At 41.9% G+C, this 25,984-nt stretch overlaps 2 protein-coding genes across 3 annotated transcripts in view; both read left to right on the top strand.

The window, feature by feature from the left end:
- Positions 1 to 25,984, top strand: part of ROR1 (receptor tyrosine kinase like orphan receptor 1) — a 271,372-nt gene that overhangs the window by 40,927 nt on the left and 204,461 nt on the right. The window lies entirely within an intron of this gene.
- The window catches only part of LOC127055264 (uncharacterized), a 268,873-nt gene that overhangs the window by 113,984 nt on the left and 128,905 nt on the right, over positions 1 to 25,984 (top strand). The window contains exon 1 of one of the 2 annotated variants that reach the window (XM_050962063.1): positions 12,557 to 12,628. The exons of the other annotated variant lie outside the window; for it this stretch is intronic. The gene's annotated coding sequence lies outside the window, so the exon portion shown is untranslated. Of the gene's footprint in view, positions 1 to 12,556; positions 12,629 to 25,984 lie in introns of those variants that run through there. 2 annotated transcript variants of the gene reach the window in all.

The following is a 25,984-nucleotide window of genomic DNA, read 5'->3' as shown; positions in this document are numbered from 1 at the left end:
CAAGGGTAAAACCATTGACTTCAGTGGAGCCAGGATTTCACTTCAGATCTCTCAAGTTGCTTGCTTATCTAGTCTTTGTTGTAGATCAGGGATAGACTTTGGCACAGCAGCTATTTGGCACGTGTTAGAAAAAGTTAAACAAAACTCTCCCCAAAAAACTCCTGATAATGTATTAGTGTAAATACAGAGTGCTCTCTAATAGGAACTGCTATTTATTGAACGGTTTGATCTTTTAATCATAATTTGAGGCGATTTGGGTGATAGTTAATAGTGGCTCTGCTTTTCAGAGATGCAGAGCACGCACAACTGCCACTAAACTCATTGGGAACTAAAGATGCAAAACATTCTCTTCTGCAAAACGGGCCACAGATACTTTGTAAAGCTTGTCTGGAATGTTGTGTACATAGTGTCATGTCCCTTGGGGGAAAGGAAGATTTTCTTTCTCATTACTCTACACTTGCAACTTTTAGGTGGGACTGTTCCCTCTCTTGCTTCATACACCTTGAGCAGAACTCCACGATAGATTTCATTGAAGGATTTTGGCTTAAAAACTGATGGCACGATATGGCCCTTGATCTGGTAGGACTTGCTGTGGTCACTGCCTTGCTTTAGATTTAGCACTGCTCTTCCTGATTCTTCCCATTAGGGTTACTAAAATAGTTGATTGACGTTGCATGCTGGGGAGGAACAACTGACTGACTGCAATTGGGCCTACTTCCTCTCAGCCATGTCTCAGTAGTGCCCTAAACTAGGGTAACCAGGTGTCTGGTTTTCGACCAGAACACCTGGTTGAAAAGGGATCCTGGTGGCTCCAGTCAGCACTGACGACCAGACCGTTGACTGTGCGGTTGGTGGCACCATGCAGTGGGGCTGGCAGGCTCCCTGCTAGCCTCCATGCCACACGGCTCCCGGGAAGCAGCCAATATGTCCCCCCTCCAGCTTCTAGGCGTAGGTCAGGGGTGGGGAACTTAGGGCCCACGGGCTGGATCCGGCCCCGTGGTTAATTTCATCTGGCCCATAGCACCCCACGGAGGAACCGTAAGCGCAGGCTCGCCCGGTTGCGGGGCGGGGGAGGAGCCCTGAGTCTTGCCCTGCCACCCCCCAGGGTTGGAGTTGAGGCACCGGCTTTGTCTCATTGTGGGGGGAAGCCCTGAGCCTCCGCGCCCACCCCCCTGAGCAGGTGTGTGGCCTGGGATTGATTTTTTTTTCTTTTTTCTGTGGGTCAGTGGCCTGTAACAGAAAAAAGGTTCCCCCCCCCAGAGCATGTACCCCCAGCTGAAGCCCTCACTCCCCCCCTCATGCTTCTGTCCTAGCCCTGATCCCCCTCCCGCCCTCCGAACCCTTCAGTCCCGGCTCGGAGCACCCTCCTGTACCCTGAACCCCTCATCCCCGGACCCTCCCCAGAGCGTGCTCCCCAGAAGGAGCCCTCCCCTCCACACCCCAACCCCCAGCCTCATACCCCTTCCTGCACTCTGAATTCCTAATTTCTGGCCCCACACGGAAGCCTGCCCACCCAGCTGGAGCCTTCACCCCCTCCCGCACCCCAACCCTCTAAGCCAGCCCGGTGAAAATGCGAGTGAGTGAGGGTAGGGAGAGTGAGCAATGGGGTGGGGCCTCAGAGAAGGAATGGGGCATTGGAGGACTTGGGGGCAAAGGTGGTCATACCATCCTATGCTAGAATCTGTAGAACCTGAGTTATTGTGGGTAGAATGGTAGAAAGAATTTTGCAGAAATTGCAGTTCCAATAATAGCCCTGGATTTTCTCCAAATACCAGGAAACCCTCACTTAAAGGCACCTCCAACAGATAACCCTAAAATGTTACCAGTATATATTTGTTGGACCTTTAGTTAAAGACCAAGATTGATAGGTAATTGATCTGTTTTTCATTGCTGATCTCTGAGGTGGTCTCTCCAATTCCAGACTAGAACTGGTTGGGAATTTTTCTTGAACTAGTAACTTTTTGCAGGAACTTTAATTGGGAAATCTTTCTGGTGAAAAAGAGAGAGACCCTCTAGAATAGCCAATAGCTCTGTGGTTAAGGCCCTCACTTGGCTGATAGGAGTCCCAGGTTCAAGTCCTTGTTCTACCTGATTGAGATCAAGGACTTAAACTGTTTTTCTCTCATGCTATGTGATTGCCTAAACCACTGGGCTATTGGGCTAGTCTGAGGGGAAGAAGCGGAAGGGTGTGTCTCCCATTTTTTGTGAAACTTTGAAAGGTTGTGGGTTTGCTCCAGTGCAGGATGGGAAAATATTTTGAAATCTTTAAAAGTTTCACAGGACAGAAAATCTGTTTTCTTCTGCTCAGCTCTACTCCAGACTGATTTAACTGTACCTACATATTGGGTCACTGCAGCACTTAATGCTACTTAGGGTACGTCCACACTACCCGCCGGATCAGCGGGTAGCGATCGATCTGTTGGGGATTGGTTTATCGCGTCTTGTCTGGACGCGATAAATCGATCCCTGAATGTGCTCCCGTCGACTCCAGAACTCCACCAAAGCAAGAGGTGGAAGCAGAGTCGACAGGGCAGCCGCGGCCGTCAATCCTGCGCCGTAAGGTAAGTCGAAATAAGATACGTCGACTTCAGCTACGCTATTCCCGTAGCTGAAGTTGCTTATCTTACATCGACCACCTCCCCCCCCGCCCAGTGTAGACCAGGCCTTAATATCTTCCAGGAATAGCGTCTCACAGTGTCTGCCATCCCATTTCCACAAGCTGGACATGGTAGGTGGCAGAGAAAAACAAAATGTAGGGTCAGTAATAGGGGAAAAAGAAAAAAATGGTGGCCATCACTTTGCTGACAAAGTGAAGTAGGTGGGCAATTTCATGTGGCCTTCTAAGCACCTCTTCTTCCTATCCCAATTTAAATGTTTCCAAACTGGTTTAGCCCTTCTGTAAAAACTGATTATTAGTAGTAATTCATAGCACTATTCAGTGATTTTGAAGTTCCAAAGCACTTTATAAATATTAATTATCCATACAAGCCTCTTGGCAACTTAGCACTGGCAGCATTAGAAACTAGGGTTTCCTGGTTCCTAAGCCAGTGCTCAGACCACTTGGCATACTGCAGCATTTACTAATTTGTAGAATGATTTTTAATAGTTTAGGATGTCCTCACTTTGTAATAAGAAGTTTATCATAATTAGACTTACTCCAGCAGCTTATGTATTTTCCTGTTTTTTCTTTCCTGAAGGCCATGAATAATTCTTATATTTGATATTTAATATATTATTGATGCAAGCATGTCATTAAAAACATGATGTATCATCAGAGCTTTGTCTGAGGGCTTTAATGTTTGCAGGCAGAAAGAAGTGGCTGTATCGTACTTTCTATCCAGATGCACAAATAGCAGATGAGGCACATTCCTATCATTACTTGGCAATGAAAAGATCCATTAAGCTAATAGAACAATCATTGTTTATTATGCTGATTCATAGGCACATTTTGAAGCAGTTCATTGATTTGATATGCTCAGGTAATCGTATGGTAGAAAGTGTTCTGTTAAAAGAACCAGTAAACACATTTTCTTCATGCATAACTCAGATAACTTTGAAGTGTAAAGCAAGTATGTCTCATTCATTTCCATGGTCGAATAGTCAGTTTCTATTTCTAATTACTCTGTTCTAATAACTATTATAGTAAGGCTTTGTTTTATACAATTATAAATTAAAGCATGCACCATGCCACCTAATAATATTGTGCCTGTGGGAAAATATATTACACCTGTTGAAAGGCAGTAGAAGCTAAATGTATTTCAACAGGACACCAACAATGTAAAAAACACAATGTTCTTCTGAACACTTTTACATATTTATTGTTAAAATTAGCACCAAAGATCACTAGAACTGAATGGCAGTTCAGAAAAATAAGTGGTTTTCTTTAATTTTTCAATTTGTTTACTTTGTGCTTTTGACAGCCCTTTGTATAGTAAGTTTCCTCTGTTCTCGATGAGGAAATTTTACACAAAAGTGGTGAGAGAAATGTTTTTCTAAAACATGAACCAAAAAATAAATAAATTGCAAAACCACAAAAAAAGGCAGGGGGAGTTAGGCAGCTGCAATACCTGAAACTATTTATAACGCCTCTGAAAACAGACTCCTTCAGATTGACAATTTCTCTTTAAACCCTGTATGAATTGAGATTTTTATTTTATAAAAATGTGTAGGTGTTTTAGTCCATTGTATCACTTACACTGTTGAGTTTGTTGTCACAAATATTCATATTTTACGCAAAACTTTTCTGTGTGGCTTGCTTGTAGGTTGTTTAGGCAAATAAGTTGAATAAAAGGGAGACAATAGTTTAAATAATAAATCCAAATCTATACTGAACATATAAAGCATCTATATCAGCCAAGAACCTCAAAATGCTGTATGGACCGGTTACGCCTGTATTATCCCCATCTGACTTTGGGGAAACTGAGGCATGGAGGTTATGTGATTTTTCCCAAGGCCATACAGTGAATAATTTTGCAGAAAGGTGGGAACGGAATGGCTCTCCCTGATTCTTATTCCTTGTTCTTAACCCCATCCTTTCTGTATAATTTATAATGAAAGTGCTGGGCCTTGTCTACTTGCGCTACTTGTAAATATAACAAGATATGACATATAGAAAAAAGATGGGTTTTAAATATCCAACAATTACTCATCTACATGTAGTTCAAGCTTTTGATTGGAAACAAACTTCTTAAGCAAGATGAGACCTGTAAGGCACAACCATGTGCACAAAGCCTAACCATTTGATAAACATCCATCTCAGCCTTGGAATTGTCAGGTTATTTTGCCCTAACTACCTGTGCAAGAAAAGAAATAAAATGATCTGTTTACATCAAGCTTCAGATCCTAGTTGCGATAACTTTCTATGAGCCGTTTAAAGAGGATGGTAAATGCTGAGTAGTTCAGATGTTAGAAATCATCTTATTGGTAAAATAAGATCTGATGGGAAGGAAAAATGATCGCTTTATTTTATTACAGTCAGTAGCACAGAAATGTTTTGCAGTCTCCTCCCCTTTATGTGTAGTTTTCTGTTGAGTGATTGCAGTGAGATCCTATTACTGATATGAAATAAAGGAAAACCTAGTTAAATCCATTCTCTGATTATTCATCTTTAAAGGGGTGCTATAAAGCCAATGGTTGGATTACATTTAAGTCAATTAATGGAATTTTATGAGCTTGCAAAGGATAAACCGAAATCCTGCGTCATTTGGGGAAGTAGGGTTCTTATGCTGTGTTTTGTTATGTAGGAGACATTAATTAACCACAATTTATATATCAGCATGGTTTTAGTAAATGTAACTATTGTTGTCAGAAATTTTTAAAATAACCCATGTTATGGTTTAAAAAAAAACCCCTCAGAATACTATACAATAAATACATGACAGGGAATTCAGTGCATTCCCTGAAGAGCAAACAAGCATGAATGAATCCTAGATGCTAATTTCTGACAAATGCAGATCTTGGTGTTATTGTACAGTGGTCAGGATTTAGAAATTGCAGCAGTTATTCAAGAAACCCTTTGTCACAACTGGGATTGTCAAATTGGTAATAGTTAAAAACCGGACACTCCAGCAGGAGTGCTGGAACCTCCCCTGCCCTGCCTCTTTCCCAAAGGCCTTGCCCCTGCCCCACCTATTCTCCCCCCCCAAAGCCTCGCCCTTGCCTGCATTTTCTCCGAAACCCTGCCCCACTTCTTTCCCCTGAGGCCCTGTCCCCATCTACTGCTCTTCCCCTCCCTCGCTGCTTTTCCCCTCTCCCTCCTCCTTCCCCTTCTCCCCCAGCTCAGGTCAGGAGGGATTCACTTGTGGAGCCAGGGCTGGGAGTTGCAGCTGCCTAACACAGGTAGGCAGCGGCCCCATCTGAGTAGGGGCTGCTGCAGGTGATGACCTGGCGTCTCCCTGATGCTCTCGCCTGCAGTAACTGGACATTGGGTGTCTGGTCAGTAGATCTGACTGCACACTGTCTGGTCCAGGCACCTGGCCACTCTAGTCACAACATGCTAGATTCAGTTATTTTTTTGTCAGGTTGGGAATTACAGTTCAAATCGAATGTGGTTTTAAAATCCTAAAGCACCTAACAGACACAAGTGTGTGGTGCTATGAGAATGCTTCATCTAGGGAAATAATTAAACATCAGAAGAACTACTAACTGATTTAACTCTACCAGGGATCTTTGCTACTCCAAGGGGAGCAGGATCAGGCCAAATGCCAGCTAGTGTTTTGTCACTGACTTAAATCAGAGTATGACTTAGGTCCTTCATGAGTGGAGAGCAGTGGTCTATCTGCCTGTCTGTGTAGGTGGCCCCCATAACTGTAGTATCTGAGCACCTGAACATTGAAGTTTGTAGGATCCTGTATTTGGGTCTGGCAGTAAGCAGCCATTGAAAGCACCTGTACTCTTCAGTACTAGAGGACGTATATGGATAAACCGAGAGGGGAAAAAAAGGCACATGACCATTCTGAAAAATATCCTCTTACAATTCAGTGTTATAGTGCAGAGTTAACAGATAAGAAACTAATCTGGTTTTCTCACTTATTGTTTCCAGAGTTGATAAATGAGGATACAATGGAAAAAAGCAGTCCAATAATTATTATAGTGGCCTCAGACCAGCTCCTACTGGGACAGGTGTTTATATCACAAAACCCATCAAAATGGGTGCTTTGTGGCCTGTCTAAGCAGAAGCAGGAAGGAATGAACAATGTTAAGACTGAGGCCATGTCTGTACTACAGGTGCTACAGCAGCACATCTACGGCGCTGTAGCTATTCTGCTGCAGTGCCATAGTATAGATATTTCCTACACTGACAGAAGGGGTTTTTCTGTCGCTGTGGTTAATCACTCCTCTATCTGGGTGGCGGTAGCTGGGTCAATGGAAGAATTCTTCTGTCAGCCTAGCTGTGTACACACCAGGGGTTTGGTCAGCTTAACTATGGTGCTTGGGGGAGGGTGGGGGGTTGTGTGTGCATTTTTCACACCCCTGAGCGAGGTAGCTAGGGTGATCTAAATTTTAAGTGTAGGCCAGGTCCGAACTATTCTCTGATCTCCAGAGGTGGTCCCCCCAGAAGTCAGGGCACTGCCGGGAAGCTTGCAGTGTTGCTGCTCGTGCTGTATCCCTGTTTTATAATTAAAATAGGTTACTTTAATCTCAACAGTTCTGCACATGTGATTAAAGTTCGGTACTTGTGTAAGTGCCTTGGTGAATTGGGAACTTTGCTAGTAACAGCAAAAAGCAAAATTCATTTTTAAATAGAGGAACCACAGTATCCTACAGATAGTACAGAAGTCAATGAACACTTCCACTGACCACAGCAGAGCTCGGTTTTTATCTGTGGTTTCTAGCTAGAATTTATTTTCTCTGTTTTCAGTAATGTCTGGCACACTTAAATGTTAACCGAGTCCAAGTGCACTTATTGCCATGTGTTCATTTTTTTGGGGCACTGAACTTGATCCTTCTCTGCCTCAAAATCCTTCTACTAGTTTGCTCTAGCATATGCTGTTTTCTTTCATGATGTCCCAGCACCAGCTAAGACTCTAACCCTGTGAGTTGCTCCATTGGTTGGACCAAAAATAAAAGATTAACTAGTGGATCCAACTGTTTTGAGTTAGGAGGAGATGATGAATTTTGCAACCCCTCACATAAAAACATACTATTTAAAAGGACTAAACTGTGACTAGGCATGCGGGGGATGGTGTGTGGGAGGCAGAGAAAAAGGTGCATGAAGTGCTTCTTCTCCGCACAATGGGCCTGCAGTATTGCTGATTCCACGCAGTCAAAAATCATGTCAGGCCCTCAGAAAATTAGAGGTTTGACTAGAAAATCTCAAGATTTAAAAAAAAAAAAAAGGGACTTTCTGGAGTTGGAACCTTCAGAATTCACTTTTCTCAAGCTTTTCTCAGCAAACATGAGGGATAGAAGCATACATTATTTTTCCTTTAAATGAAAGCTGAGATTCTCAGATAATCACATGACTTCAGCTGGGCCTTAAAGAAGAACATCAACCATCACACGTCTCATGATAAAATTGTGAAAGTTGGCAGCACAACCACCAGTGCCACAATCTGTCCTTGCATTCCCATCACATAAGATCTAGAACCACATTGCACTAACCAGAAGAGAAGGTTGTTGCAGGGGAAGGCGTGTGCTGCATGACCCATTTTCAGCTCTGGTTTTCACTGCTCTAGTTAAAACATGTTCCTCCCTTATCCCTAGACACAAACAGCATGCTTCTTGTACCCATTCTCCAGTGCAAATAATATGCCTCCCCGTTGAAGATTCTGTCTGTAAAGATCAGAATAGAGAACTATTTTGAACTTAGTCTTGTTGAAGGGTAGGGCATGTTGATCTACTTTATCTGGATGATCCAACCAGTGGGCCAAATTCAGTGATGAATCCTGGTCACTTGCTGGGGCACATTGCTAAGAGTCTTAATCACAAGAATGAGAGCAATAGTCAGAGGTGTAGCGAGCGCCCTCCATACTCTCCAACCGGAGGGGGCCCCACAAGGAAGGGGACCCCTAAAAGTGGCAAAAAAAATGTAAGGTATAACTAGGTAAGTGACATTTATTGATGCTATTGCACAATCCATGTCGCTTTTACTGACAAAACCGTGAAGTCATTATGATACATCATAATGCTATTGGCTACATCAGTTGTCTGTCGGTCAGTTTCAAATTTTAATTGGACCCATTCAAAGAATGTGTATTTGCGTTCATAATGGCTGTCGGCGGATAAATGTTATTAATTTAGTTGTTTAGTTTTTTATCGTTTCCAACGCAGAAGCGTGCTTTGTGATGTTTAAGAGAATGTATAAGAGTGGAGCTAGTAAACGAAAGGCAGCAAAAGATGCCGAGAAGGAACTTGAGAAAATTCCAAAGATGTCAACGTATTTTACACTGCAATCCAACGTACAGCTACAGGCACATGAAACGGACAGCGCTAGCAGCGACGAATTGTATCCAGAAGTATCCAGAAGTGCTTCAAGTGAGGTCGAAGGTGAAGCCAGTTGTTCTACCAAACAGACTGTGACAGATATTCCAGCTGCTGCCGGGAAAGAAGTATCTGAATCTGAACCACTGACTGATGATCCAGGAGATTGGCCGTCTGTAATATCGGACAGGCAAGTGTGTGACATTGTTGCACGTGGCCCACCGCAGCAGAATGAAAGTTACGAATTTCCATTTAACGAGGAAAGACGGAGCTTCACAAGTACTCATTTCTATCGAACCATGGCAAATGGCGAGAAAATAAAACGTTCATGGTTAATGTACTCAGTTCAGAAAGATGCCATTTTTTGTTTTTGTTGTAAATTTTATTTGGTACTGGCGACATACCACTATGTCGTGGAACATCTGCTTGGAAAGCACTGTCAAAAAGACTTCAGCAGCATGAAACAGGCAAAGGTCATCAAGACTGTATGGTGAAATGGTTTGACCTTCGGTCAGGCATAGTAAACCATACATCTATTGACCAACTCGAATTGCAGGCTTTTCTGAAAGAAAGAGATTTCTGGAGAAATGTTGTCAAACGCATGGTTGATGTCGTTATTTTCTTGTCCGAAAGAAACTTGGCATTTCGAGGAAGTAATGAAAAGCTCGGCGATCCTTCGAATGGCAACTTTTTGGGACTGTTTGAATTGCTTGCAAAATATGATACTGTCCTCAGCAAACTTTTACAGAGGATTAAGAAGGCAGAGACACATGTTCAGTACCTCAGTCCACAGATCCAAAACGAGCTGATTCAACTTGTTGCCAGTAACATTCAAGAGGCCAACATAGCGCAGCTTAAAAAAGCAAAATATTATTCAGTTATTTTGGCTGTACTCCCGACGTGTCACATGAAGAACAGATGTCTGTGGTGTTACGCTTTGTTGAATGCAACGGTGAAGATGGTGTCAATATTCGTGAAGCGTTCGTTGGTTTTCTTAATGTTCATGATACAACTGGCGAGGGCTTATTGGAAACGTTTCTTGAAAAGGCAAACAACTTAGGAATAGACATTGCTGACATGAGAGGCCAAGCTTATGATAACGGCGCAAATATGAGAGCAAAGAATAAAGGAGTTCAAGCCCGCATGCTAGAAATAAATGACCGTGCCTTGTATGTACCATGTGGAGCTCACACTTGGAATCTTGTGATCTCAGACGCGGCAAAGTCATCGAAATATGCCGTTGACTTTTTTGGTCTGATTAACAGAATATACGTTATCTTTTCTTCTTCACCTTCACGTTGGGATATACTTCAAGAACATATGCCAATATCTGTTAAAGGCTTATCGGACACTGGTTGGGAGTTGAGAATTGATGCTGTGAAGCCATTGCATTATCACCTTGAAGAATTATGCAATGCTTTGTCATCTTTGCAAGAATATGCGCTCGAAAAGAAAGATGACAAGACAGCAACAGAAGCCGATGCGCTTTTAGACCATGTTACTACGTGGCCTTTTGTTCTGACTGTGTACACGTGGTACGATATACTATTTCACGTCAATAAAACCAGCAAATTAATTCAGTCACCAGATGTGTCAATTGACGTACTGCAGGCAGAAGTTGGTGCTACAATGAAGTTTTTGGAAGACTATCGAAATACAGGATATAACTCTGTGGTCACAAATGCACGTGAAATAGCAGAGCATATGGGTATTGAGCAGGTGTTTCCAGAAACCAGGGTGCGACGTAAGAAGAGAATGTTTGATTACGAATGTGCTGATGATTTGAGTCGTCTTTCTGCTGAAGAAAAATTCAAATCGCAGTTCTTTCTTGTTCTCACTGATCAGGCCATATCTTCTGTTTCGTCGCAATTTGACCAACTCGTGGAGTGGGATAAGTTGTTTGGATTTCTGTACAACGCTAACAGCCTGAAGCAGTGTCACAGAGAAAATGAACTGGAGAATCACAGCAAAAATTTTGAAAGAAAAATGGGAGACATTGATGCCAACGAACTCATAATGGAATTGAATCGTTTTATTTATGTCATCGAGAAAGAGAGAGGACTTGTCATGGCAAACAATTTTTTAACGTACATATACACGAACAGCCTTCAGGAGATATATCCGAATCTTTGCATTTGCATCAGAATTTTTCTGACCACACCAGTTACTGTCGCTGGTGCTGAAAGGAGCTTCAGCAGAATGAAACTGATCAAGAATATCCTGCGCTCAACCATGACAGATGACAGGCTTTCTGCGCTTGCAGTTATCTCAATCGAAAACAAGATTGCCAGATCTCTGGACTATGACGCATTGATTAACCAATTTGCGGAGAACAAGGCTCGAAAGAAGCGCTTTGCGTAAATACGGAATACATGTACACTGTAGGCCTATGTATATATAATATGAACCCTGTATATTGTATAAAATAAATACCGCATTCCAGTTTCTGCATTGTAAGGGGCCCCGGACATATGTTCGGAGGGGGCCACGTTCTTTGTTGCTACGGCCCTGGCAATAGTTGACCTACCTTTAGCCCAAAAAGATTTTTGAAGTGGTTATTACATATTAGTGTCTCGCAATTGTTAAGAGTTTCTTATCTCTGTGCGACTCGAATTACACTGATCAAACGTGCTGTTGATCGTTTCTTCCCTATGTTTCTGCCAGTGGTGGTCTTTGGCTGCCCAGAGTGGCCGTCTCTATATTCTCCTCTGGATTATTTAATTATTGTTGTTAATTCAGGAGAGCTATGATTTATGAGCTGTGAGTTGTATTCATGAATACTGTGATAGCTTCCCTCTTTTCGTGTACTGAGCTAGTCCAGATGTATCAGTATTTGTTTTATATAATAGAAAATAATAAATTGTTGAAGGCGAGTGATCTTAAATGTGAGGGAGAGATTTATTCCTATCTTGGGAAGACTTTATTATTTTTAAATAACCCAGATATTAAAGTTTGCAAAATGGCTGTACAGAATGTGCACAAGTTACTGTCTGTCACTCTTTTGCACATCTCTTTGTCAGCACCATTACGTTGTGAGAGGACCACGGGGAATCCTGTTGTGATTCCATTGTGATAAAGACCTCAGATTATGTAATGATGATGTAAGTGTGAGATGACATGGTAGAACTATTTCAGTGCATGCCTATGGACAGTCAGCTATTACAATAGGAGATGTTATATGGGAAATGATTTGGATACTCTGGTGAGAATAGAAAAAGGGATTAAACTGTAGTGTAATTTTTCTGCCATTATTAATGCTGGTTCTAGCAGATTAATTCTGATAAGGCTGCATCACTGTCCTTACCTTAGCCTATTGTGCATATGTACAGTGATGGCTGTTGTTCCCCTATATACTGAGTGCTTTCCATGCAGATAAGAAAGAATCATCTCTGCCTCAATATTCTCACAATCCACAGGGTGCTCTCAGACAAGCAGACAAAGATTAGAGAGAATAGGAAACATATATATATTTCAGTTATTATAGGCAGTGTGACAGAAGCTAGTCTTAAAAACAGACTTGGAAATCTACAGTGTCTTTTTCCACAGTGAAATGGTACAATATCTAAGGGCTTGTCTACATCAGAAAGTTGCAGCGCTGGTGAGGGAGTTACAGCGCTGCAACTTAGGAGGTGTACACATCTGCAGGGCACCACCAGCGCTGCAACTCCCTGTTTGCAGCGCTGGCCGTACTCCCGTTTTGTCTCGGGTGTAGAGGATCCAGCGCTGGTGATCCAGCGCTGGTAATCAAATATAGACACTTACCAGCGCTTTTCTTGACCTCCGTGGAATAAGCAGGTATCCCAGCATACCTGAGGAAGCCTCTGGTAATCAAGCTGGTCTCCTTCCCCGGTTTGCTCTCGCGTTCCCCGAACCCCGAGCAAGCAGGTCTCCTTCCCTGCGGTTTGCTGGGTGGTTCGGGGAACGCGAGAGCAAACCCGGGAAAGGAGACCAGCTTCGCCGCGGTTTGCTCTCGCGTTCCCCGAACCCCGAGCAAGCAGGTCTCCTTCCCTGCGGTTTGCAGGGTGGTTCCGGGAAACGCGAGAGCAAACCGCGGCGAAGCTGGTCTCCTTTCCCGGTTTGCTCTCGCGTTCCCCGAACCACCCAGCAAACCGCAGGGAAGGAGACCTGCTTGTTCGGGGGTTCGGGGAACGAGAGAGCAAACCGGGAAAGGAGACCAGCTTCGCCGCGGTTTGCTCTCGCGTTCCCCGAACCTCCCTTGAAGCCGCCCAACAGCGCTGCAGTGTGGCCACATCTAACACCACTTGCAGCGCTGGTTGCTGTAAGTGTGGCCACTCTGCAGCGCTGGCCCTATACAGCTGTACTAATACAGCTGTAACAACCAGCGCTGCAAGATTTTAGATGTAGACATGGCCTTTACTGGAAAACACTAAGTGAATAAAGCTTATCTCCATGGCTGCTCTTGATACTCATAGCAGATGGACGCTGATGTTTTTTAACTTGGGTCTCCTTTTTATTCACATTTCCCAGGTTCATGCTACCAAATGCCTCACGGTTGCTGGTTTTCTCAAGTTCTTTGCCCCATTTGGTCAGCTTTGTAGTCCACAGGCAGTAGTTTGTGCCTTGGTTTTGTTTGAGGAATTTGTTTTTCATACAAACTTAGGTATGGGGGAAATGGTATATTAATATCTGATGGAACTCCCTACCATGCTTTAATCATGATTTACTGGGGCCTTAGGCAGGAAGTTTGTTTAGTATGGTCTGGATTCCTATGTCGCTTGGTACATTCTCTTTAAAATTACTATATTGCCTGGTTTTTCGTATGATGTCCCAGGAATTTCTCCCAAGACACCTGAAATCACCTGATTTACATTTCATCAATCAATTTTTTTTGTTTTTTTAATAATTACAAGGTGTCTGTTCAAGATATACTTATGTTGACCAAGAGCAGCCCAGCAATGTAAGTGTTCAGTGTTGTGAACAGTGTTTGGAGTAAAGGGAGAGATGGAATGAGTGCAGACGCTGTCAAAGCTCTTCTTTTGCCCAAAGCAAATGTTAACTTTTGTTTAGTGTTTTATGATAAGCTAATTCAAACACTGCAATACTGGCAAAAATCCTCCATTCTGAGAAATGTGCACACCTTGCTGTTGAGTCAGGAACTGGCAGTAGTTACATCAGCATGTTTATTTCTAAAGTATATTTTTGTCTTTTGTTTGAGTATTTTCTGACCTTAAAATTGTCACCACAAAAGCATCCTGGTTTATTTTGAAAACATGGTCACTTTAATCCTTCTAAATGTATCCTTTGCCGTGTACTACCTGCACTATTGGTAATCTGTTGTAATCTTTCATAGGAAAAGTATAATCCAAAGGTGGGGATTTGTTTTGGTTTTTAAAGGAGCAGTTATGTGATTTACAATGGTATCATTACAACAAGAAGCTGTATCTTGAGTTTGAAACAGATTATTTAAACACAGGTATTTGAAAATTTAACATATTTGTCTGAATTTTTGCAGTCTGCTTTACTTTATTTTGTTTAGGTTTACTAAGTCTTTCTATACATTTGACAGTAGGTTAATTGAGAAATGCAATTTGTGTTTATGGGAAGTGAATAACAAAAGAATTCAAGAAGGAAATACAATGAATGCATCCCACAAACCCTGTCGCTCCATAATTTCACAGCCTCTCAGGAGCTGTAATAGAAAGCTCTTAAGAAGAATTATGTTTAATTACTGAAGAGAATCTTGCCTGTTCTCCTAGTTTACAGTTCATTTTAATGCCTTCTGAGAACCAGCCATTCAGTGGAACAGTCATACACAAATCTCTGTTATTCCATTTGGCCAAGATATATTCTCTAGTTTTCTTCTTGCGTCTCCCCAGACAGATTACACAGGGAAGTCACTTCAATGAGAAATACCCCATTGGAACTTGACTTCTGCATTCTCATGGTCTCCTAAAAGCCCCTGCTGTGCTATGCCCACCTTCCAGGTCCAGGGAAAGACAACTCCAACATAACCATGCTGCCTGGCAATCCTGCCTAGGCAGCTGCCACTAGACACTCTCCTTAAAGGACATTTCCCAGTTCAGAGGGGGCATTTACACTGATTCCTTGCGGGGTTTGGGAGGTGCGAAGCACATCCTCACCCCCACCCCTTCTTGACCCTGTGGAGAGCTATCTGTGAGGATTCCAGGAATGGGAGGTGCTGCTACAGAATCCCTTGTGCTGAGAGAGAGTCATGCACAGAAGGTCCTGTCCATGCCTGCATCAGGAGGAACAATCGAGCCCTTGTAGCTTTTTTTAGCCTTATTCTCCTTTTAAAAAAAAGAAAAAAAAAGATTGAGTTCAGATAATGGAACTCTATTGATCTTTTTTTTTAATAGTTGATTGCAGTGAGGATCAATGAAATGAGAATTTTTTTCCATGCAGGGAATAGAAATTGCCCAGTGATTCATTTTCAGGGACTCTAGCTGTTCTTGGTGACACTTCAAAAAAAAATAAATCAGGAAAGCACACATTGCTTGCAGCTGACTGGAATGTCTTCAATGTCTACAGGCTCAAAGATGCAGTGGCCTTGAAAGCAGGCAATATAATATGGCAAGCCGGATTTAAAAAATCAGTGCCTTTTCCCCTTCTTTTCAGGGTATATGGGTAGCCCATCGCCAGTCTGAGTGATCCGTATTTTTACTTTAGACTCTAGGAGGTTCCAAGGGGTTGCAAGGTTACCATCCCTATTCAATAATTTCCTTTCAAGAACTGCCCTGTGTCACTAGACTGCTGCAAGGCACCATTGCTATTTGGCTGTCTCCTCTTCTCCCTCAAGAAGCCAACATGTTAAATTGGTAGAGCTTACTAGATCTGACAGAGAAATTCTTCATGTGTGGACTGGATGTCTAACTAAATCTGATGTGTTTTTTGCAGACTAGGGCAAGTGCTGGAAGCTATTAGAATGCTGAACAAAAAGCTCCATTCAAGGACTGCTAGCTTCCCGCTGGGTTAATCCACGTATCAGAAATTTAAAAATATGGGATAGAGGACTGTGGTCTCCACAAATAAGAACTTTTAAAGGTGTCTAGAACATCTGCTCATTTTAACTTAAAATGTAACTTCTATGGCGTAACAAAGAAACCATATATGTATACACACACGCACTTTATTAAAAGTGCTTGATTTGATTTTTTTAAAGTATAGTTGCAAGCTGGTAAAAATCTTCTCTTGTCACTCAAAGTTAGGACAGGAAAACTTTTCTTTCCCTTGAAATAGCTGTGTTTATTATATCTGACCTGTTCTAACATCTCTGGTTTGACTTGGGAACCAGAAAGAAACAAATACTTTTCATTGTTTGATGCCTTTACGTAGAATGAAAATAAAAATGGTTTCCAAAACAAATGTGAAACTACTCGTGGAACATTTTTTATTAAAAAAAAAAAACTATTTGAATAAGTTATAAACTGTTTACTTTCTGGACAGCAATTCTTTTGGGACTAAAAATAGCAAGCGTTTTGAAGTGACTTTTTTGTGCATAAGAATTTGTTCAGAGCAGATGAAAAGTTCATTTAATACATGCATTTTGTTGTTATAGAATACCAGTTAAAACAGATCACAAATGGATTCATCTCCTAGTCAGATTATACTGTCTAATAAACTAAAGTAATGACTGTGGTTTGCAAGTGAAAATGTTATGGACAGTTGGAGAAACAATGAGGTGTGTTCTGTGCTCAGTTTGCTTTCAGACCATATTTTTGACAAACGATGTCTCTCTTCCGCCTTCATAGGTGAGAATCCTATTTGTGTATAGACTGAAATAGGCTTGCACAGAGTTGGCCTGTTACATGCCATGATTAAACATTTTAGTCACTCCATAGCCAGAAGCATGGTTAGTTTAGATTTTTTGCCTTTTACTTGATTTTAATCGCCTAAGTATCAGCCAGCCAGCTATAAAACTGACACTCATGCAGGGCTGGGGAAAATCACTATTACTGTGGTTATATGGGCCAAATTCTGATGCTACTGAGGTAAATTGGCAGCAGCTCAGTTAGAGCCAGTGGAGTTATACAGATATAAAGGAATCAAGTCCGCTTCTGGGAGGCTGTTTTGTTCACACAAATTGAAAATCACACCCGATGGTATTAGACAAGTGCAGGAGAATGTTGTTGCCCCCAATTTTTGAACATGCTGCTCATAACACTCCCCCTTCCCCCATATCAAACAATGGGCCTGATCCAAAGTCCAAATGAGTCTTCCCATTGATTTCAGTGAATGTTGGGTCTGGCTTAGCTCACCTTCCCCTTCCAGTTTGTAACAGACTTTTAAACTATTAGGTATAAAAAAAATTCTTATACTTTCAAATTGCACATGTTAGTTGAGTGTGTTCATGAGAACCTATGTCTGTCTTATTGAGGCAACACAGTTATACAGGAGTTACTCCTGTCTCTTAGGGTACGTCTACACTGCACATTAAGCCCATCTCTGTGGGATCCAGGCTTGTGGACTTGATGTTTCCAAGGCCTCACTTGAGCATTCACACTGCATTGTAAGCCTGGGTTTACAATTGCTGGACCTGGGTCTCACAACCATGCTAACGCATCCATATGTCACTACACAGACTTTCTGACTCAAGTCTGTGGCTTGAGCAGCATCCACACTGCAAAACAATTGGACTTGGACCCGAATTTCAGTGGGACTTGGGCTCTGACCAGTCTACCTAACAGTTTCCTGGGACTCAGGATCTGAGTGTTTGCTGACCAGAGTCAGACTGAATTATGTGTGGATGAAGGGGGGTTTGGCTCAAACCTGAGTCAGAGTGTGGGCTCAGTGTGCAGTATAGATATACCCTAAGCTGCCCATTTCACTAACACACCGGAAAACTCTTGCTAGTCTAGTAAAAGTTAGATCTAATTGATGTACCTGCCTTTGGTCACTTGGCCTGGTTTATTTTTCTTGTAATCATTTTGTAAGGTTCATAGGGACAACGTACACCCTGGTTATAGGGCAGTTCCTTTGTTCTTCCCTTGTTCCAGCTCAGTTCTGTTACAGCTTGATCCAAAGCACATTGAAGTCAACAGGAGTCCCCCCATTGACTTCAACAGGCCTTGAATTAAGCCCTTAGTATAGACGTTGAGATTGGCTGTCACTGAAGACGTTAATCAATTAATTTATTTAATTTTTCTTCCAAAAGCAAGGATTCTGTTTATGGGTTAAAAGCGCCGCACAATGGCACAGTTCAGCACAGCTACCTGCCTTTACTTAGGAGAAATGTGGCAATGAATGGGAAAAGGTGAGCTAGGTTAGGACTAAAGTAATAATATAACGATACCATGCTTTTGTCTAGCACCTTTTTATCTGCAGACCTCCGAGTGCTGTAAATAGTGGCTATTGAAAATATATATATATATATATATATATATATATATATATATATATACTCATTGCTCCCATTTCACAGATTGGAAAACTGAGGCACAGAAAAATGACTTTACTTGTCCAAGGCAACACAGTGAAACAATGAGCAAGTTGGGAATGGAACCCAGGGGTAATTTTCATAGATGCAGAGTAACCTCAGCTCATATTGACCCTGTTTGGAGCTCGGGGTGCTCACTACTTGTTAAAATTAGGCTCCAGCTCTCCTGAATTCCCGTGGCCTGTTCATAACCTATAGACATTGCCTTTCAAGAGGCACTGGTAGGGATGAGGTTGTGAATCAAAGTCCTATATAGAAGTTTATAATGTATCATTTTTATCTTTCCATAAAAATACTAGAAGAGGTGATTGGTTGATATTGATATTGAGTATGTATCTGTGCTCAATGTATAACACATAGTTTGAGCAGTACTAGAGACATTGTATGCCTAATGGTGTCTTAAATCTATTTTCGCCATTGAGATTCAAAACCTTTTTCCTCTGTCCCTGCCTTTCTTGTCTGCTTTTTCATCTGTCCCCTATTTACCTCTCCTGAAATTTGTGTCACTGTCCCTGTTTTTGAGGAGTTTGTCCTATGTCCAGCATCCATGTATAGGTAGAGTCAGAAATGTGTTTTAGGCTTTGCATTGTTGCAGAGTCGTAAGCGCTGAGGATATCACGTCATGATGAGAGAACATAAACAATGTATGTAATGTATCAGAGGGGTAGCCGTGTTAGTCTGGATCTGTAAAAGCAGCTAAGAATCCTGTGGCACCTTATAGACTAACAGACGTTTTGGAGCATGAGCTTTCGTGGGTGAATACATCTGCATCTGAAGAAGTGGGTATTCACCCACAAAAGCTCATGCTCCAAAACGTCTGTTAGTCTATAAGGTGCCACAGGATTCTTTGCTGCTTTTAATGTATGTAATGTAATAGTTTTGCCCTGTGTGATAAATATAAGTGGAAACCATCCTCCAGATTTAAAAGAAAAACTTTAATATTAAATCTTTTTATCTCTCTGCTGCTGCCTTTTCCCCTTTTTCCTAATTTGGAATTTTTTAAATGACTAGAAGATTTTCTGGCTTTCGTCCTGCTACTATTTTGCTGGGACTGCGTGGTGCAAACAGACCCTTGCACTGGCTTGGATTTGTTTCAGTGGTTGATGATTCAGGCACTACAATGTTGTAACCCTTTGGGCAGAATAACAGTCATAGGTTGAGATATTTCTGTAAGCTGCTTATGCACTGGTATATTGCCAGTGTGGTTTTTGGGGATCTGTTTTGTTCCAATTTTAAAAAAATAATATAAAGTCATGGGAAGGGTGTAGGGGTGTCAGGTGCAATTGGAGGTTAGTTCTTTCCTTATTGTAAATAAAACTATTTCTGGTTTGTTGGAAACTTTATGAATCCTTTACCCCATCCCTAACAACTCAAAGCAACTCTGAACTGACGTTTGTATGGATAATGGTAAAGTTCCCAGGCACATTAGGGATTAATAACAAGAACTATTGTTGTAAGATGGAGAGGCATCAATTGGAAGTAACAGAAGAGGAGAAGGACCTTGGAGTATTGGTTGATCACAGGATGACTATGAGCCACCAATGTGATATGGCTGTGAAAAAAGCTAATGTTGTCTTGGGATGCATCAGGCGAGGTATTTTGTCGAACCCCTGATAAGTGTAGACAAGACCTCAGTTATAAAACATGTTGCCTCTACAGCACTCACTCCCTTTGGGAATGAGAGACTAAGGCTGTGAATTGGAACGCAAGTTGTCTTTCCAATTTCCAGAGCATCATTTTTAGGCTGTCGACAGATCCAGCACCCTTTCATTGTAACTTTACTTTATCCGTTACTTTATTTGTCAAAAGCACTTGCACTGACATTGTTTCACTGTTATTGAAACACGGTCTTCATGGATGTGAATCATAAAGGTTTTCCTCTTGTCACCCCAGTACATAATTTCTGGGGAACCCTGGAGTTATACCAGTACTGTTACAACACTTGTTATGGTAAAAATTCCCAATATTAGTAAATGGGGAGTTTCAAACTTCATGAAAGTCTATGTATATAATTATTAGTATCATTCAAAAATACTCAAACCCGGAAATCCTGGACACCCCATCATCTTGGGCATTGGCACTCTCACTGAAGGACTGTCTGGATATGTGGACTCTCTACTCAGACCCTATGCCACCAGCACTCCCAGCTATCTCCGTGACACACTGATTTCCTGAGGAATCTACAATGCATTGGTGACCTTCCAGAAAACACCATCCTAGCCACCGTGGTTGTAGAGGCTCTGTACACAAACATCCCACACACAGATGGAATACAGGCTGTCAGGAACAGTATCCGTGATGATGCCACAGCACAACTGGCTACTGAGCTCTGTGCCTTTATCCTCACACACAACTATTTCAAATTTGATAACACTATATATCTCCAGATCAGTGGCACCGCTGTGGGCACCTGCATGGCCCCACAATATGCCAATATTTTTATGGCCGACCTGGAACAACGCTTCCTCAGCTCTCGTCCACTCACGCCCCTTCTCTACCTACGCTACATTGATGACATCTTCATCATCTGGACCCATGGGAAGGAGTCTCTGGAAAAATTCCACCATGATTTCAACAGCTTCCACCCCACCATCAACCTCAGCCTGGACCAATCTACACAGGAGGTCCACTTCCTAGACACTACGGTGCAAATAAGTGATGGTCACATTAATACCACCCTATACCGAAAACCTACCAACCGCTACGCCTACCTTCATGCCTCCAGCTTCCATCCCGGGCACATCACACGATCCATTGTCTACAGCCAAGCACTGAGGTACAACCGCATCTGCTCTAACCCCTCAGACAGAGACCAACACCTAAAAAATCTCCACCAAGCATTCTCAAAACTACAATATCTGCACAAGGAAATAAGGAAACAGATCAGCAGAGCCAGACGTGTACCCAGAAGCCTCCTACTGCAAGACAAACCCAAGAAAGAAACCAACAGGACTCCCCTGGCCATCACATACAGTCCCCAGCTAAAACCCCTCCAACGCATCATCAGGGATCTACAGCCCATCCTGGACAATGATCCCACACTTTCACAGGCCTTGGGTGGCAGGCCAGTCCTCGCCCACAGACAACCTGCCAACCTGAAACATATTCTCACCAGTAACTGCACACTGCACCATAGTAACTCTAGCTCAGGAACCAATCCATGCAACAAACCTCGATGCCAACTCTACCCACATATCTACACCAGCGACACCATCACAGGACCTAACCAGATCAGCCACACCCTCACCGGTTCATTCACCTGCACGTCCACCAATGTAATATACGCCATCATATGCCAGAAATGCCCCTCTGCTATGTACATTGGCCAAACTGGACAGTCTCTATGGAAAAGGATAAATGGACACAAATCAGATATTAGGAATGGCAATATACAGAAACCTGTAGGAGAACACTTCAACCTCCCTGGCCACACTATAGCAGACCTTAAGGTGGCCATCCTGCAGCAAAAAAACTTCAGGACCAGACTTCAAAGAGAAACTGCTGAGCTTCAGTTCATCTGCAAATTTGACACCCTCAGCTCAGGATTAAACAAAGACTGTGAATGGCTTGCCAACTACAAAACCAGTTTCTCCTCTCTTGGTTTTCACACCTCAACTGCTAGAACAGGGCCTCATCCTCCCTGATTGAACTAACCTCATTATCTCTAGCTTGCTTGCATATATATACCTGCCCCTGGAAATTTCCACTACATGCATCTGATGAAGTAGGTATTCACCTACGAAAGCTCATGCTCCAAAACCTCTGTTAGTCTATAAGGTGCCACAGGATTCTTTGCTGCTTTTACAGATCCAGACTAACACGGCTATCCCTCTGATACTCAAAAATACTGTATCTTGACTCTCTTAAAAATTTTCCCTCCTATAAGAACAGTAATAGAATGCATACATATATAATACATACTAATTAGGGCTGTTGATTAATCACAGTTAACTCACATGACTAACTCAAAAAATTAATCGTGCTTAATAGCACTGTTAAACAATAGAATACTAATTGACATTTAGTAAATAATTTTGGATGTTTTTCTACATTTTCAGATCTATTTTTATAACAACACAAAATACAAAGTGTACAGTGCTCATTTTATATTTATTTTTTATTACAAATATTTACACTGTAAAAAACAACAGAAATAGTGTTTTGCAATTCAGCTAATACAAGTATTGTAGTGCAATCTCTTAATCATGAAAGTGCAACTTACAAATGTAGAATTATGCGTCAAAAAAACCTACATTCAAAAATAAAACAATGTAAAACTTTAAAGCCTACAAGTCCAATCAGTCCTACTTCTTGTTCAGCCAGTCGCTCAGAGAAACAAGTTTGTTTACATTTACGGGAGATAATGCTGCCCACTTCTTAATTACAATGTCACCTGAAAGTGAGAACAGGCATTCACATAGGACTGTTGTAGCTGGTATCGCAAGGTATTTACATACCACATGTGCTAAAGAGTCATATGTCTCTTCATGCTTGGGCCATCGTTCCAGAGGACATGCTTCCATGCTGATGATGATCGTTTAAAAAAAGTGTGTTAATTAAATTTGTGACTGAACTCTTTGAGGGAGAATTGTATGTTCTCTGCTCTGTTTTACTCACATTCTGCCATATATTTCATGTTATAGCGGTCTCAGATGATGACCCAGCACATGTTGTTCATTTTAAGAACACTTTCGCTGCAAATTTGACAAAACGCAAAGAAGCTCTGAATGTGAGATTTCTAAAGATAGCTATAGCACTCGACCCAAGATTTAAGAATCTGAAGTGCCCTCCAAAATCTGAGAGGGATGAGGTGTGGAGCATGCTTTCAGAAGTCTTAAAAGAGCAACATTCTGATGCAGAAACTACAGAACCCAAACCACCAAAAAAGAAAATCAACTTTCTGCCATCTGACTCAGATGATGAAAATGAACATGTGTCAGTCCTCATTGCTCTGGATCTTATCAAGCAAACCTGTCATCAGCATGGACATGTTCCCTGGAATGGTGGTTGAAGCATCAAGGGACATACGAATCTTTAGCGCATCTGGCATGTGACTATCTTGTGATGCAGGCTACAAACGGTTCCATCAAATGCCTGTTCTCACTTTCAGGTGACATGGTAAACAAGAAGCAGGCAGCATTATCTTCTGCAAATGTAAACAAACTTGTTTGAGCGAACATACAATTCTCCCCAAGGAGTTCAGTCACAAATTTAATTAACAAACTTCTTTTTTTTAACAAACATCATCAGCATAGAAGTATGTCCTCTGGAACATGTGGGTTTCATTTGTAGCCATGTTGTGAGATAGTTGTATTCAGTGGCTTTTCATCATTGTCAGAACTGGTGCTCTAGCCTCACTGTTGAGATTTTCAACAAAAGCTTGAATAGGCCATGAAACATTAAATGCTTTGGATGGAATAACACATCTATCTTAAAAGGAACAGGAGTACTTGTGGCACCTTGGAGACTAACAAATTTATTTAAGCATAAGCTTTCGTGGGCTACAGCTCACTTCTTCGGATGCATAGAATGGAACACAAAGACCGGAGATATTTATACATACAGAGAACATGAAAAGGTGGAAATACACATACCAACTAGAAGAGTCCAATCAATTGAGATGAGCTATCATCAGCAGGAGAAAAAAACCTTTGAAGTGATAATTGAGATGACCCATAGAAGGTGTGAGGAGAACTTAACATAGGGAAATAGATTCAATTAGTGTAATGACCCAGCCATTCCCTGTCTCTGTTTAAACCTAAGTTAATTGTATCTAATTTGCGTATTAATTGGAGTTCAGCAGTCTCTCTTTGGAGTCTGTTTTTGAATTTTTTTTGTTGCAAAATTGCCACCTTCCAGTCTGTCACTGAGTGGTTAGAGAGGTTGAAGTGTTCTCCCACTGGTTTTTGAATGTTATGATTCCTGATGTCAGATTTGGGACAGATTTGTGGACAGAGTGTCAGAGTGCAGCCACCAACTCTTTCTGGTGGCTGCTCTGACAGTTTTTCCTAAAATACTCAGTGGCGTTTGTAAACTTGGACACCTTCTTCTGTACTTGTTGAAAAGGAGCAAACCCCTGTAATGGCAGCAAGGAAGGATTCCCCTGCACTTAGGCTCACCCCACATCATCCATGGTGCTCTTGATGCTAATGAGAAGGGGTGATCTCAGCAGGTTGCATGCACCCCACAGGAACTTAGGTGAGAGCCTACTGGTGGGGCATGACCTCCCTGCAGTGGGGCTGCTCTGGGACTAAAGCCTGAGCCCCGCTACCCCAGGGAAGGTGGGTCCAGAACTTACCATCCTCCTGCTGAGTCCCAGGATCCCTGTTCCCAGCCAGGCGGGAGTGGGGAAGCTGTCCAAGGGAGCGCCCCGGCTAACAAACACCACAGCCTCCTGCACTGACAAGAGCTGTCTCCGGTGCCACACACGCAAGCCCCACATGTCTATAGAGGTGCTTCCAGAGTCCCTGAGGAGGCTGTGCGGTGCAAGATGCCAAATCCTGCTGGGGTGCAAACACCAAGGCTGCTCATCTTGCTGCCCTTGGTAACAGCTATTCAGGAGCAACTGCTGGGCACTGCAGGGATGGTTGCTGCTTTGCCCCCCAATCTCTGCCATGTTATGGAGGCTGTCATGGCCACAAAAAAATCTGCTGATGGCTGCATTTGAGAAACGCTGCTCTATAACCTGTTATATACTATGGCCCCAGCTCTGCAGATGCTTACCCACTGGCATGTAAGTTTTTGCAGGATTGGGCCCATCTAGTGTTGAGAATATATTTAAATATAAAATGGTTGTATAGGATCAACATAATGTTGAGCATCTGAGATGCATTTTGAGCCTACACTTTTTTTTACTTGGGAAATTTTATGAGCTAATTTAAAAATGAACTAAGTTCAAGAAACATTATTGCTTCAGAACTAATTTTATACCTAAAACATTGACAGTTGAAGAGTTGCAATAACTCACTGTTATTGATTGCTGTACTAAACTGATAGCAAACTCTCATAGCTTGAGGGGGTAATGTTTCTTATGGGACAAGCAACAGGATTTCTCAGATATGATCTAATTCTTGAGTGATGGTACATGAGCAGTGGTAGTTTTCTTGGTTTTTTTTAAAATCAGATTTGTATTCTTTTCCATAACTGTTTTTCTTTTTGTTGGCATTATGTTTGACATAGGGCCAAATTATCTCATGGTATGAATTGGCACAACTCCACTGATGTCATCAGAGCAGCAATAATTTATATCACCAGGGAGTTGAACCTATAGATTCTTATCTACCCAACATACAGGTAAATGTTTGGCAATTACCATAAACTTTGAGGGGAGCAGACGTAGGCCAATATTGAGTGCTTTAGAAAATTACACTGTTATTAATTGTGTTTGTTTTCATGGTTTGTAGAAAGACTAGGAAAAATTGTAACCTCCTACACATATTGGGCAGAAAATCCAAGTTTCCTTTTGGATTTACACGTAAATTAATCATTTGTTGCTCTCCATTCCTGAGTGTAGAAAACATTACCAGGATGTGTGGTAAAGATATGATTGATTATATAAACCTACCACAATTTCTTTCCCTTGTATGGCATATTTCTCTAATACTGTGTGTAAGCAACAATGAAACTCTTTAACTGTAAATCACACAT

The sequence above is a fragment of the Gopherus flavomarginatus genome, chromosome 7, assembly GCF_025201925.1.
Source record: "Gopherus flavomarginatus isolate rGopFla2 chromosome 7, rGopFla2.mat.asm, whole genome shotgun sequence".
Taxonomy (NCBI): Eukaryota; Metazoa; Chordata; order Testudines; family Testudinidae; genus Gopherus; species Gopherus flavomarginatus.
This window is presented reverse-complemented; position numbering and strand designations above follow the sequence as displayed.